General features: G+C 38.5%; 1 protein-coding gene across 1 annotated transcript in view; it reads right to left on the bottom strand.

The window, feature by feature from the left end:
• Positions 1–14,676, bottom strand: part of LOC132818253 (neuronal PAS domain-containing protein 3) — a 1,297,641-nt gene that overhangs the window by 533,482 nt on the left and 749,483 nt on the right. The window lies entirely within an intron of this gene.

Below are 14,676 nucleotides of genomic sequence, written 5' to 3'. Positions count from 1 at the left end.
CAGTCTTCACGGTGGAAGACATGAGTAATATCCCAACAATTAAAGGGAGTCAGGGGGCTGAGTTGAGTATGGTTGCCATTACAAAAGAGATAGTGCTAGAAAAGCTAAAAGGTTTTAAAATTGACAAATCTCCTGGCCCCGATGAGCTACATCCTCGAGTTCTGAGGGAGGTGGCTGAGGAAATAGCGGAGGCGTTGGTTGAGATCTTTCAAAAGTCACTGGAGTCAGGGAAAGTCCCAGATGATTGGAAGACTGCTGTTGTAACCCCCTTGTTCAAGAAAGGATCAAGACAAAAGATGGGAAATTATAGGCCAATTAGCCTAACCTCGGTTGTTGGTAAAATTCTAGAATCCATCGTTAAGGATGAGGTTTCTAAATTCTTGGAAGAGCAGGGTCGGATTAGAACAAGTCAACATGGTTTTAGTAAGGGGATGTCGTGTCTGACAAACCTGTTAGAATTCTTTGAAGAGGTGACAAGTAGGTTAGACCAGGGAAACCCAGTGGATGTGGTCTATCTAGACTTCCAAAAGGCCTTTGAGAAGGTGCCACACGGGAGGCTGTTAAGTAAGGTGAGGGCCCATGGTGTTCGAGGTGAACTACTGGCATGGATTGAGGATTGGCTGTCTGACAGAAGGCAGAGAGTTTGGATAGAGGTTCTTTTTCGGAATGGCAGCCGGTAACAAGCGGTGTCCCACAGGGTTCAGTGTTGGGGCCACAGCTGTTCACGTTATATATTAATGATCTGGATGAAGGGACTGGGGGTGTTCTAGCGAACTTTGCCGTTGATACGAAGATAGGTGGTCAGGCAGGTAGTACTGAGGAAGTGGGGAGGCTGCAGAAGGATCTAGACAGTTTGGGAGAGTGGTCCAGGAAATGACTGATGAAGTTCAATGTGAGCAAATGCGAGGTCTTGCACTTTGGATAAAGAAATATAAGCATGGACTACTTTCTAAACGGTGAGAAAATTCATAAAGCCAAAGTACAAAGGGATCTGGGAGTGCAAGTCAAGGATTCTCTAACGGTAAACATGTAGGTTGAATCCGTGATTAAGAAAGCAAATGCAGTGTTGTCATTTATCTCAAGAGGTTTGGAATATAAAAGCAACGATGTGCTACTGAGACTTTATAAAGCTCTGGTTAGGCCCCATTTGGATTATTGTGTCCAGTTTTGGGCCCCATACCTCAGGACGGATATACTGGCACTGGCTGAGGACCCTGGGATTGTACTCATTGGAGTTTAGAAGGTTAAGGGGAGATCTAATAGAAACTTACAAGATAATACATGGTTTGGAAAGGGCGGACACTAAGAAATTGTTTCTGTTTGGCGAGGAGACTAGGACCTGTGGGCACGGCCTTAGAATTAGAGGGGGTCAATTCAAAACAGGAATGCGGAGACATTTCTTCAGCCAGAGAGTAGTGGGCCTGTGGAATTCATTGTCGTGGAGTGCAGTGGAGGCCGGGACGCCAAATGTCTTCAAGGCAGAGGTTAATAATTTCTTGACGTCACAAGGGATTAAGGGCTACGGGGAGAATGCGGGTAAGTGGAGTTGAATTGCCCATCAGCCATGATTAAATGGCAGAGAGAACTCGATGGGCCGAATGGCCTTACTTCCACTCCTATGTCTTATGTCTTAAGATTGAATATAATTCTATATATATTTTTGACAGTAAACATTTTGAGACATTGAGCTTTACAGTAGTTGAGTACTAAGTGAACTCCTTAAAATGAAGATTTGATGTAAATGTTAGAGAAGTGTTAGAGAGGTGAACCCACTAATAATGAGAAATAATACATCAATTCGAATCGGACATGAACAGCAATTCATAAAAAAAAGTCTACCATAAACATTAGCTTTTCCAAATACTTTAAATTGCAGGAATTCCTGAATAAATAGAATGAATTTTAAAGTCTCCAAAATGCTTTTTATGATAGTTAGGCTTTAAAAGAAATCATCAAACAGCAACATCATGGGAGTTTCATTGTTATGTACATGAATTCAGCTACAAAACAGCCATAGGGCAGTGGGAACAAATTTCATAAAATATAGGAAGCTTAGACAATGTGAGACAGCAGAACACATGTCAAAAGTAGCTCATATATCCTGATTTGTGGTAACTGTCAGACATACCAAGTTTCACTGTTTAACAACATTCTCTCTAAGTTGCACAGCAACTCGGAGGCTCTGCGCACACTTCCTTTGCTTCAGCCCCCACATGCCACTATTGCTAAATAAAGAATGATGACATCCGAACATTTCCTTCTCTCTTTATGAGAAATTGAAGACACAAAATCATTAAATGAAAATCAATAACCACACAAAGGTAAACTTCAGTTCAGAAAATCATGACTTATTGCTTAAAACAGGAGGACCCTTCAAATTGAACGCAGTCTTTGATGATGATTTTTATTTTATGTCTGTAAGAAGCAGGCTGATTTTTGTTTTACATAAAAGGGTACAGATCCTCTGGCTGCAGAGATCTTAAACTTAAAATAGGAAGTTAAGTAAGTGTGCCTTCTGGCTAGTTAATTCATAGATCTGTACTCACATAAACTTATGTTGTTAGTCACCAAAATGCTTTGAAGTCCAGGGCTGCCTCATATTCAGGTCAATGTTCCAAGTGTGTGAAAATGAGATCTTGAAGTCTTTTATGAGAAGTTACTGCTGCTTAGCATTGAACTGCCATCATGATCTGGTCTGCCCACAAAATATGATGTAGTTGCAGTGATTTTATTTTAACTTTCAGTATGGTATTTGTTCCTAATGAAGCAATAATTATGGCTCTCTAAAAATTAGAACTTGATATGTGAAACGTGGTGCTGAAAGATTGAACAGATACCTTTTGGTACCTACAAATATTACAATCACAAGCACTGCAGTGCCTGGCAAGTACTGAGTAATTTTGTCAAAATTATAGTACGCTTTCCTTGGTATGTCAAGTTGAAGTGCCACAAGTGAGCACAAGACAGAGATATTTATACAATCTGGTCAGGTGCTATGAAACCGTGATGATATTATGAGCATGTCTCCTGAAGGTGGACTGCATACTAGCAGAGAGACATAAGACAATGGATCCCAGGGATCAAGAGATTTGCCCTGAGGAGATGGTGACTTTTCCCTGTTCTTCTGTAGCCTTTTATAGAGAGGCTATAATTGGAGCTATCTGCTTACAAGAAATTATTCAAATTATTGGGATTCTGAAGACGTGTCTCTGGTGCTTGGCCTCTTCAAACTGCAATTTGCAATATAATATTGCAAATCAGTTGTGGAGGATGGTTCTTGTGGTGCAGAGGTAGTGTACCACCTCTGAGCCAGGAGACCCAGGTTTAGGTCTCAACTAGAGATGTGTCATAATATCTCTGAACAGGTCAATTACAAATATCTTCTCCTGCAAGGTCTTGCATATTGTGGCGATCTACTGCGTAGCCCATGACTTAGCCTTCTGGAGAGATAGGGATCTTAAAGAGGGTGAGTGCTAGATTGGTACAATTCATTGCAAGAATAGGTGAAAGGAAAGGATAGGAACATGCAGAGCACATAGAAGCCCATGCAATTATAGGAAGATAGTTGAGCTGACCCAAGAGTTGAAGCCCTCATCAAGATGGTGTGAACACCAGGCACCTGAAAGCAAATCACTCAGAAGATTGTAGGATACTTTGCTTCTGTCTCTGACCAATCTGTCCATTAAATATATCCATTAAACATTCAAACTTGAATAGATGCATTTGTGTCTGAGATACTTCTTTTTACACTCATGGAATGTGAGTTTTGATGATTGCAACACCTCTGTCTAGCAATGTGTGTCATCATTCAAAGACCATTGCTTCCCCTCACCATTTGTTTCCTCTTTTGCAGCCTTGCCATTATAGAAAGTGAGCTCCCACATGTGGGACTATAGCTCAACATTTAAAGTGTTATTAATAAATTACAATGTGCTTAATCACAAGTGAAACTACTTAAATGAGCCACTCAGTGCTGTGATTGATGCAGTGCCTTCGCTCTTGGTTATTTCTACAGTGTTCACCTTGTGGTTCTCAGAGGATACAGAGGCTTGTCAGTGCCTGTTTGCAGTGGGAGTTATCCCAATATAGCTACGTATTATCTTATCAGCGAACTATTACACCACCACCTCTACCCCCTCCCTTCCCCACCCCCAACTTCTCCACCACTATTTATCTACTCAGGCGCTGGTAAAATTCATCCCTATATGAATACATAAGTCGGCCAGCACAAACACATGTCCTTTTCTTCATGATTCTCTAACTTCATTATTTATATTCCATCAATACATCATGATGAGAAATCTGCAAAACACCTTTGACTATGGTCTAGAGTATAAACATTGGCTCAGGTTTGGTAACACTCTTCTCATTTAGTGTCATGATTAAATTTCTACTCCAGGACTTGAGCACAAAAATTAAGGCTGACACTGAATTACAGTAATGAGGTAGTGCTACACTGTTAGAAGTGACAAGTTTTGCACACAAATCCTTATAAGATGGCTGAAATAGGACATATCAAAATTATCATGTGGGCAATGGCTACCCCGATAAGATGGTTTCTTGCTGCATATCATGCACAAAGAAGACTAAAGCTTTTTGGTCAAGATTTTTGGACTTGAAAAGTACCCAGTTTACCTCAGATTACCATGGAATGATAAAGTATTGCAAACATTTGAGCAACAGCTGAATTTAGCTGTTGCACGCTGTAACTATGCACCATCCACATTCACTAGTGGTGTTCACCACTAACATCATTAAAATGAACCTGTCATCAAGCCAAAAAGTCACTTTGGCTATCACCCAAATAAATAATGTAGTTACGTGAATTTCAGGTCAGTGTGATGCTAGATATGTAGAGTCAAGATTAGAGTGATGTTGGAAAAGCATAGCAGGTCAGGCAGCATCCAACGAGCAGGAAAATCGATATTTTGGGCAAAAGCCCTTCATCAGGAATACTAGATATGTAGGCCACACAGTCTCAGATACTGTGAAGTCCATGTCCAAATGCAATATGACCTGGACAATATTCAGGCTTGGTTTGAAACATAGCAAATAACATTCAAGCTACACAAACATAAGCAATGACAATCTTCAAGAAGAGAAAATCTAACCATTGCCACTTGATATTCAATGGTTCTACCATCATTGACTATCCCACTATCAACATCCTGGGATATTGATACTACAATTTAATAGAAACTGAACTGAACTCATTATACAATTACAGTGGCTGCAAGAGTGTGGCAAAGGCTAGGAATATTGCTGTGAGTAACTCATCTCCTGACTCTCCAAAACTGTCCATCATCAGTCAGGCAGAATTCAAGACTGTAGTGATTCATGTCCCCCTTGCCTGGATCAGTACAGCTCTAACTACGTTCAAGAAACTTGGTACCCATAAATAACAAAGCTGTTCATTTGATTGGCACCACATCCACAAACATTCAGTCACTCCATCACAGGTGCTCAGAGACAGCATTGTGTACTACCTACAAGATGCACTGCAGAAATTCACTGTAGACAGCACCTTTCACTGTAGACACGATCACTTCTATCTAGAAGGACAAAGACAGCCTTGAAAACACTACCACTTGCAAGTTTTCCCTCGAAGTGACTGACCGTCCTGCGTTGGAAATATATCACGATTCCTTCAGTGTCGATGAGACAAAATCCTGAAGTTCCCTCATCAGAGGATTGTAGGTCTACCTCCAGCAGATGGAATGCAGCAGTTAAAGACAACAGTTCACTACCACCTTTTCAAGGACAACTGGGATTAGATTAATTTAACATTAATAGAGACAAACCTTTACTGGATCAAACTAAATTATAGCTGCTCTGGAATGCTGGAGGGTGATACCAGGTGCATGAAATCAAATTTAATCCAGTTCTGCCCAAAATATTCCTCCCTTTGATAGGTGCATAAATGTATATAAAGAAGGTTTACTTCAATTGAGTATTTATCATTGGCAATATTAACATGCATGGGAACACCACACCAGCAAATGTCCCTTCACAGTCACAAAGTAATTTCCTGAAATTTCCTTCCCATTAGCACAGTGGTAATAAACACCTAGTACAGTAGTGATTCAAGAAAATATCTCAACACCATCTTCTCCAGCCAATTAGAAATTAGCATACACGCTGGGTTAGACAGTGATACTGACATCCCTGGAAATTTTTTTTTAAATTACTTAGTTTTATACATACTGAAATTTTCTGACTTACTTGAACTACATGAAACAAAATATCCTGTCAATGGCTCCCAAATTGTATAGATTGATATTTTTCATCAGTACAACTTCAGTTCTGTTTCTCTTGTGGCTTTATTAATATTTGACTATGACATGGTGGACAGAAATGTAAACCTTTTTAAGACTGAATTTTTATAGAGAATTATTGAAGTTAATTATACCCAATTATAATTAATTTAAAATAATTATTATAATTACCAATTATTGCATTGTGGAGAATATGGAAAAATGAGGGGTCACACACTTAAGACAAAAATGAGGCAAAATTATTTCTGAATGTCACAAATCTTTGGAATGCCCCTCCTCAAAACACAGTGGAAGCAGGGTATTTAAATATTTCTAATGCAATGGTAGATAGATTCTTGATAAGCACAGGCAGAAAAGGTTATTTGAGTTAGGAAGGAATGAGGTGCTGAGATCATATTAACTGTGATTGGTTCATGAAGAAGCAGGCTTGAGGGGCCAAATAGCCCATTGAAAGGAGCAAATGAGTAAGAATAGGCCATTGAGCCTCTGCCCTTCTAAATTATGACTGATCATCTACCTCAGTTCCATTCTCCATTCTATCCCAATACCTTCATAGAGTCATAGAGATGTACAGTACAAACAGATTCTTCACTGCAACTTGTCTATGCCAACCAGATATTTTACATTTATCTAGTTCCATTTGCCAGCATTTGGCTCATACCTCTCTAAGTAAAAAATGAGGTCTGCAGATGCTGGAGATCAGAGCTGAAAATGTGTTGCTGGTTAAAGCACAGCAGGTTAGGCAGCATCCAAGGAACAGGAAATTCGACATTTCGGGCATAAGCCCTTCATCATTTCCTGATGAAGGGCTTATGCCCGAAACGTCGAATTTCCTGTTCCTTGGATGCTGCCTAACCTGCTGTGCTTTAACCAGCAACACATTTTCAGCTCATATCTCTCTAAGCCCTTCCTACTCATATACACATCCAGATGCCTTTTACATGTTGTAATTGTACCAGCCTCCACAGCTGATTCCATACACACACCACACTCTGTGTGAAAAGTTGCTCCAGCTGTCCCCTTTAAATCTTTCCCCTCTTATCTTAAATCTATGCCCTTTAGTTTTGGATTCCCCTACACTGGAGAAAAGACCTTGACTATTTACCCTATCCATGTCCCTCATGGTTTTATAAACTTCGATAAGGTCACCCCTCAGCTTCTGCCACTCCAGAGAAAATAGCCCCAGCCTTTTCAGCTTCTCTCTATAGCTCAAACCTTTCAACCCTGGCAAAATCTTTCTATTCTGAACCCCATTAGAAACATAGTAAAGCAGAAAATGGGAGCACGAGTAGTGTTACAACACAGAGACCAACAGCAAAATCAAATTAGACTGTCTACCTTTGTATTCACAACATAGTAAAATTAAAACCTTCAAAGAATCAAAAAAAAATCCTAATGGCTCCTAACTAGACTTTTTTCAATAACCAGTACCAGACACTAGATTTACAGTGTAAACAAAAAAAAACAATTTTATAATTGCTGTAGCAGACCAAATTTAAACCACAAGAGAGTCTAATTAATTTAGAAGATTTAAACCCAATCCCCTTTAATTCTAGCCCCACTGTTACACAAAGACATACAGGCAAACAGACACATAGGTAAATGAAAAGAGAAAAATAAATGAGATGGAACTGGCCAGTTCAGTAGACTCCATGATCCATAACATATGTGATTATATCTTGCTTGGTTTCTGACGACAACAATGCATGCAGATAGTTAACAGTAGTCTCTGAGTAATATTATTTAATTCCTATAATTGAGATTCTATTCTCTGGACTTGCAATATGTTGAGAGGAAAGCAAGGGAGCAATCATATATCTATCCTGTACCTTTTGCAGGCACAGTTGTTCTGACTGAAAAATGCAGCTTAAAAGCTAGTTTAAACTGTGGTCTCTCCTTGCCAGACTTACTGACTCCTCACAAAATCCCAGTTTACATCTGCTTCAGCACAGGCCACTCTGAAGTAAAAGCATCTATGGAGCATTCTTTTTAACAAGAAAAACCTGCAATTAACTTTCAGGCCTGACCTCAAAAACAAATAACAGCTTGTTTGTTCTTTATTTAAACACAAGCTGCTGTTCACTGTCCAAAGGTCACTTTTCAGTTCTCAGATCACAGTACACAGTTTTAAACCAAAAATTATAAAAAGAATAAAACAAAACTTTTAAAATTCAGCAAGGATTCTAACAGTGAGCCATTCAGCTCTTTGAGCCTGTTCTGCCATTCATTATGGTATGGTTCATCATAAAACTCAATAGCTTGTTGCTGTTTTTAATCATATCCTTTGATTCTTCTCACTTCAAGAGCCATATCCAACTCCTTCTTGCAATCATACAATGTTTTGGCTTCAATTGTTTTCTGTTATAATGAATTCCACAGGATCACTACACTTGGGGTGAGGAAATTTTTCCTCATTTCAGTCCTAAGTGGCTTACTCCATATCCTTAGACTGAGACCCGTAGTTCTAAACTTTCCTGCCATTGGGAATATCCTTCCTGCATCTACTCTGCGTAATCTGGTTAGAAATATATAGATTTCTATGGCAGTCCCCTCATTTTTCTGAACTCTGGAGAAAATGATCCTAATCAATTCAATATTACCTCATACATCAGTCCCACTATCCTAAGAATTGGTTTGATGAACTTTTTCTGTCTTCCTTCTACAACAAGAGTTTCCTTCCTCAGATAAGGAAACCAAAACATTAGATTTCAGGTGTGGTATCACCTAGGCCCTACATAATTGCAGCAAGACATCACTGCTCCTGTACTTGAATCCTCTTGTTATGGAGACTGACATATCATTGATATTATTAATAACTGGAAATCTATGAATGTCTGTTTGAACTTAGTAATGACTGTGTTTCTACAGCCTACTGGAATAAAGAATTACAAAGATTCACCACTGTTGAATGAATTTCTTCCTCATCTTAGTCTTGAAATGGCTTGTCCTTTATTACAAGACTGTGCCCCCCTGGTGTCCAGACTCCACAAAAATCTGTTCTGTATCGACTCTGTCAATTCTTTAAGAATTTTCTAAGTTTTTGTGAGGTTTCTGTCATTCTTGTGAACTCTAGAGAGTGCACAGCAATCTCAATCTCTCCTCCTAGAATAGTTGCATCATCTCAAGAAGCAGTCTGGTGAACCTCTTGCCAGAATGAGCATATCCTTCTTTAGGCAAGGGGACTAGAACTGCATACATTATTCTAAGTGTGGTCCCTCACCAGAGTTCTCCATTTAATTGAAGACAGACTTTATTGCTCTTGGACTCAAACCCTCTGTCGATAAAGACTAACATACTGTTTGCTTTCTGGATGCTGGCTGCACCTGCAATTTAGCTTCCAGTGTCTTATGATGTTCCTTTGGACATCAACATTTTCCATTCTCTTCCTATTTAAAAACTATTCTGCATTTTCATTTCTCCCACCAAAGTAGATACCTCATACTTCATGTTCCATGTGCCATGTTCCTGTTGACTTAATCAGCCTGCCTAAATCTTCTTGGAGCATCTTAAAATCCTCTTTACAATTCAAATTCCCACAATCTTGAAAATATTACAATTAGCTCTCACTTCAAAATCATTGAAATAGATTGTAAACAACTAGGGCCCAAGTACCAATCCTTGGTGTGTCCAATTTGTCATTCTGTAGCAACCTGAGTGTTACCTGGAATCTTATATGCTTGTTTTTAGTTTACTAACCTCTAATGTGACTCTTTATTTAAAGCTTTCTAAAATGTCTGCTGAAAATCCAAATATGCAATGTCTGGTGGTTCTCCCTTATTGACTCTGCTGGATACATACTGAAAAAACTCTACTAAATTTCTCAAATGTGATTTCCCTTTCATAAATCAGTCAATTTTTTCCCTTGCCCAAAGGGACAATTTTTTCTTTAAAAATCAAGTAATCACAACTTTTTAATAGATTCCACTATTTTTCCTACTATTGACATCATCTAACGGGTTTGTCGTTCTCCATTATCTCTCTCCTTCTCTTTCCTAAACAGTGCAATTCCATTTACAACCTTCCAATCTGCCGGCTACTATAATAGAATGATGAGCATTTTGAAAGATGAAAACCAAGGCATTCACTATCTCTGTAACCACTTCTTTCAACACTTGGGTGAAGTGAACAGGTCCTAGGGAGATTTGTCAACCTTCAGTCCCATTAACTTCTCTAATGCTACTACTTTTACTAATTAAAAAAACACTTCATTGCCAGTTCACATGGATCTTGATTTTCAGAAAGAACTCCTGTGTCTTCCTCCACGAAGAGAGAAGAAAATATTCATTTAGCTTATTTACTATTTCTCACGTTCCTAAATCCACTGTCTCTGCCTGCAATAGTCCAACATCTGTCGGTCTCTGCCTTTAATGGTCCAACCCCAACAATGAACTGTCTTAGGGCAATTTAGAGGAGATCTGACCAGGATCAAAGCAAGTATAGTCTCTCTCCTAGAAAGAAGTATTTTCAAAACAGGTTGCGAAAAACAGTTATCTCAATTAAAAAAATGTTTAGTTTGTCCAACATTCAGACCAGCTTAGAAATCTGGGGTTATAAAAAGCTGATGAAGTTTAAACTTACTGTTTACAGTATTCATGTAAGCAGGCTTCGTAGTTCACACAAACTACGTGGAATTAGTCACGCATAATATAAAGATCTGATATAAATGTGCAATTTCACTAGATTTCAATCTGAAAATTGATGGTATTGGGAAATGGGCTGAAACTTCATTTTGCTGGGTGTTAAGATTTTTTAAAAATTTGTTCTGTATTTAGATATTATGCATTTCCTCTTTTTGTAATAAACTTTAGTTCTGTTACAAACTCTATAATCTTATTTCAGTGACTGACCACTACATTAACTAAAATAAAAAGAGACATATGGGCTATCAAGCCAGATTTCAACCTGGTATCTGACTTGTACAGCAGTACTATCAACTGGAGTTATAACACTCAGAAGTAACAACTCACCTCTTCATCCCAGGGAATCTCTTTCAAACAGACATAGACTGGATATGCTGTTTTCATTCAGCTTATGACTTTGTTGTGACATCACTTTTATTTACTTCTGGAACTGTAACAACAGCTGTGGCTATTTCCCCTTCTGTCTCAAGAGATAATTTGTATGTTTGTATGTATGTAAGCCTTCTACATTGAGTACTGGCTCAATTCAGTACTACTACATTGAGTACGACTCAAGCCTTATAAGACAAAATTCATGTTCTGAACAATTTGGTTAATTAAAATAGAGCCAATTTTATCAGAGCTCCTTCATATTTTGACAAGTACTGTTTTCTATCCTACTTTATTTCTACATTTATCTTATTCAACTACCTTACTGAATGTGGCATCAAATAGACCGCTATTCACATTGCCTCTGGGCAAATGTGATGTTTTGACAGATAACTGTATTTCAACTCCACACAAGCTTTTTGAGTAGGTTTTATGACAGCACTCTATGGCAACAGAGCCAATGTACTTCATGAAATGCCCTATTCACTGTGGTAATTCTATCTTCCAGGCAAATATTAGCTTTTTTTTCCCCAGGTAGAACAATGTCAGAAGAAATGTTCAGAGGATTATCTGATCATCTATCTTCTTTTTAAAATGCCATTTCTTTGACTATGATAGCTATGCTTATTCTACACCAAGATGTCCCACGAATTTTACAAATATAAATGTCATAACATAATTTTTATTGAATCTTAGTTTTAGAATATCATAAATCCCATCAAATTTCAGAACATTATTGATTCTTTGAGAATTGCATTTCTCTTACATGAATCAAAAATGTTGCAAATATCATTTTCCTCAATGGGGAATAAAGGTATATGATTCACATGGAGCTAGGAATTATCATTATTCCACTGAAGGAAAAAAAATTACCTTGCTTTTCTCAGTTTTGTGGCCCTGTTGTCAGGTCTAAATAGGGGTACCTAATCCATACTGACAAACAAACTACATAACATTGCAGTCTTTCCAGCGGTCTTCTCTGCCTATCATCCTATGAAAATAGTGGACAAGTTCTTGATGCTACCAGCCCAAACCAGATGGTTGTGAGCTCTGGAGCTATAGCAGCCTGATCGGAAGAGATAGTTGCAGGTCAAAAGGTGTCAAAGCCCTTCAATGTGGGAATGTTTTTCCAAATTACAAAGTTCCAAGGAGTGAAGTCTTTAATCCTGTCTTGCAGCGAGGAACCATCTTCAATTATTGTTAGTGCCAAAAGTATGGCCTTTCTGCCCGTGGCCCTGCCGTAGGGCATATAGTTTCCATGAAGATTCCTCTGCTTGCTACAAGAAAGCTTGACTTCAGTATGTTAGGACGGAGCTACCGTCCCCGTGTTCGTTTGAAGGAGAGAAACACTGGATCTGATTCAAAATATAAGCTGTTTACTGAGAGAGAGACGTACACAAAAATACAGTGAGATGTTTACTGCTCACTGGAGAAAGCGCCTTCTGATCTACTGTTCTCTTTGTCTAGCTTTTAGCCCCTCGCATCCCAGTGCTACATCCTTATTTGGTAGGAAGCGGTATACTCTTATGGGATTGGTCCCAAAACTGATAACATTCGGTTACCTCAGTATGAGCTACGTGCAATCTAACACGGTTTCAATGTCCTGTTATCTGTTCACCCTCCCTGGGGCCTCATTATGCCATCAGCGTTTCAGTCTGTTCTTAGTGTAACATAATGGCTTACTGTTGTCTAGTGAAGCTAACAATTTCCAGACTTGCTAATACCACCTTACGTGAGCACTACCTAACAATAAAGTTTCTGAACACTGCCTAACCTTAATAATGGATCCCAACAAGTATCATGTCAACCTCTACAAGTAGTGACTGGTTGCTCTGTCAATGGCAAAATATCAATATTTTGTCAAATAGAATTGAATGATTCACAATCTAAGTCCCCATCTGTCGATGGCAATTTTCCCTAGATGCAGGAATGTGTCAGGCAGGCATTCTGACATGGCATCTTATTTTTCTAGCCCTTGCCTTTTGGCCCACAAAACAATTTGTGGGAAAATTCAGCTTAATTCCATTTAAAAATAGATACTTTCAGCTTCTGAGATGAAAATTTTCTTGGAATTTTTAATTTAAGCATATTTTGTGTTTTTGGGTCCTAGCTTCAACATTACAATAATGATGACACATTATAAAGTATTTCATTGGCCATAAAGTCATTTACAACATCATGAGATCTTGAAAGGCATTGTAAAATTCAAGTCCTTTTTTTTAAGCCAATTCTCACTAGCATCCTTTGGTAGCCTACATTAACTGGACAGTTTCCAGTCAATTCCCATGACACAGCCAATAAGCCATGCCTGCATTTGTTTTAAAGTTTCTTTCCTTACCACAAAAGTGTCTCAGTATTATAAAATGTTCAGTGCAGCCAACTTGTCTGCTGGAAGATAATCTATCTTGGCATTGAGAAAGCTTGGCTTACAGCTCTGCTTGGAATTAGTTGATAACTCTCTGGCTGAACAGAGGATTATGTGTGGACAGGGAATATTCATAAAATGGCTCCGTTAGTGATGCATCAGTTGAGACACATTACAAAAAAAATGTTAAACAATCTCTCTACCCTTAGTTGATTGTGTTGATAAACAGAATCAAATTTGCAACTCTTGTTACAGATAAGAAATACTTTTAATTAATTTTATTACTGTCCTCTTTTGTCCATAAACAGTTTTAGTTTTTTTTTATTTTTCTTTTTCCTTTCAATATTGACAATGGTATATCCCCCACAAACCTTCAGATTTCCTCATGAAATTTTTAGCTCACTCACAACAAATTCTCTTTAAGGTACCAACAAAAGTATGGTTTATTCATGCATTCAAATTCAAGGCACGGTTGTTGTAAACCAAACACACCCAACCATGTAATAAAGAAAGAAGAAAAGATGGAAAGGAAAGAGGTTACAATTTGTGCAGTTAGTCCATTTTACAGGTGAATGTAGGATTTCTTATAGAAACTATGTATCTGAAAGGTTCATTCTAAAGAGCCTGGAGTCTGGTATTCTGTGGAGAGACTACTGTCGGCCCTGATTCTAACAGTAGACTAGCTCTTCCCAGACTGAAGCAAGCCAGACCAGGATTTTACACTTAAACTTCCAGAGATCAGGATTTTTGATCAGGAATCTTGAATAAATCAGCTTAACTAATGAGATAATTTGGGCTAGGAACACAGAAACTATTTATTGGCTGAGCCATTATCACCTTTTCACTTAAATTTCAATGTCTTTTACAAACTAGAGAAATAGCTGGGGAGAAATAGGGCAGCAATTTACTAGTTGGGGGTGTCAAGTAGTGGTGGTTGGCCTCATGATACACCCCCATGCCCTACCTTTGCCGAGAATAAAAGTTAATGGAAAAGAAATGAAGCACCACAGTCATAAAGCGCTGAATG

This window comes from Hemiscyllium ocellatum, chromosome 8 (assembly GCF_020745735.1).
Source record: "Hemiscyllium ocellatum isolate sHemOce1 chromosome 8, sHemOce1.pat.X.cur, whole genome shotgun sequence".
Taxonomy (NCBI): domain Eukaryota; kingdom Metazoa; phylum Chordata; class Chondrichthyes; order Orectolobiformes; family Hemiscylliidae; genus Hemiscyllium; species Hemiscyllium ocellatum.
Note: the sequence above shows the minus strand (reverse complement) of the source record. Positions and strands in the feature narration are given on the sequence as shown.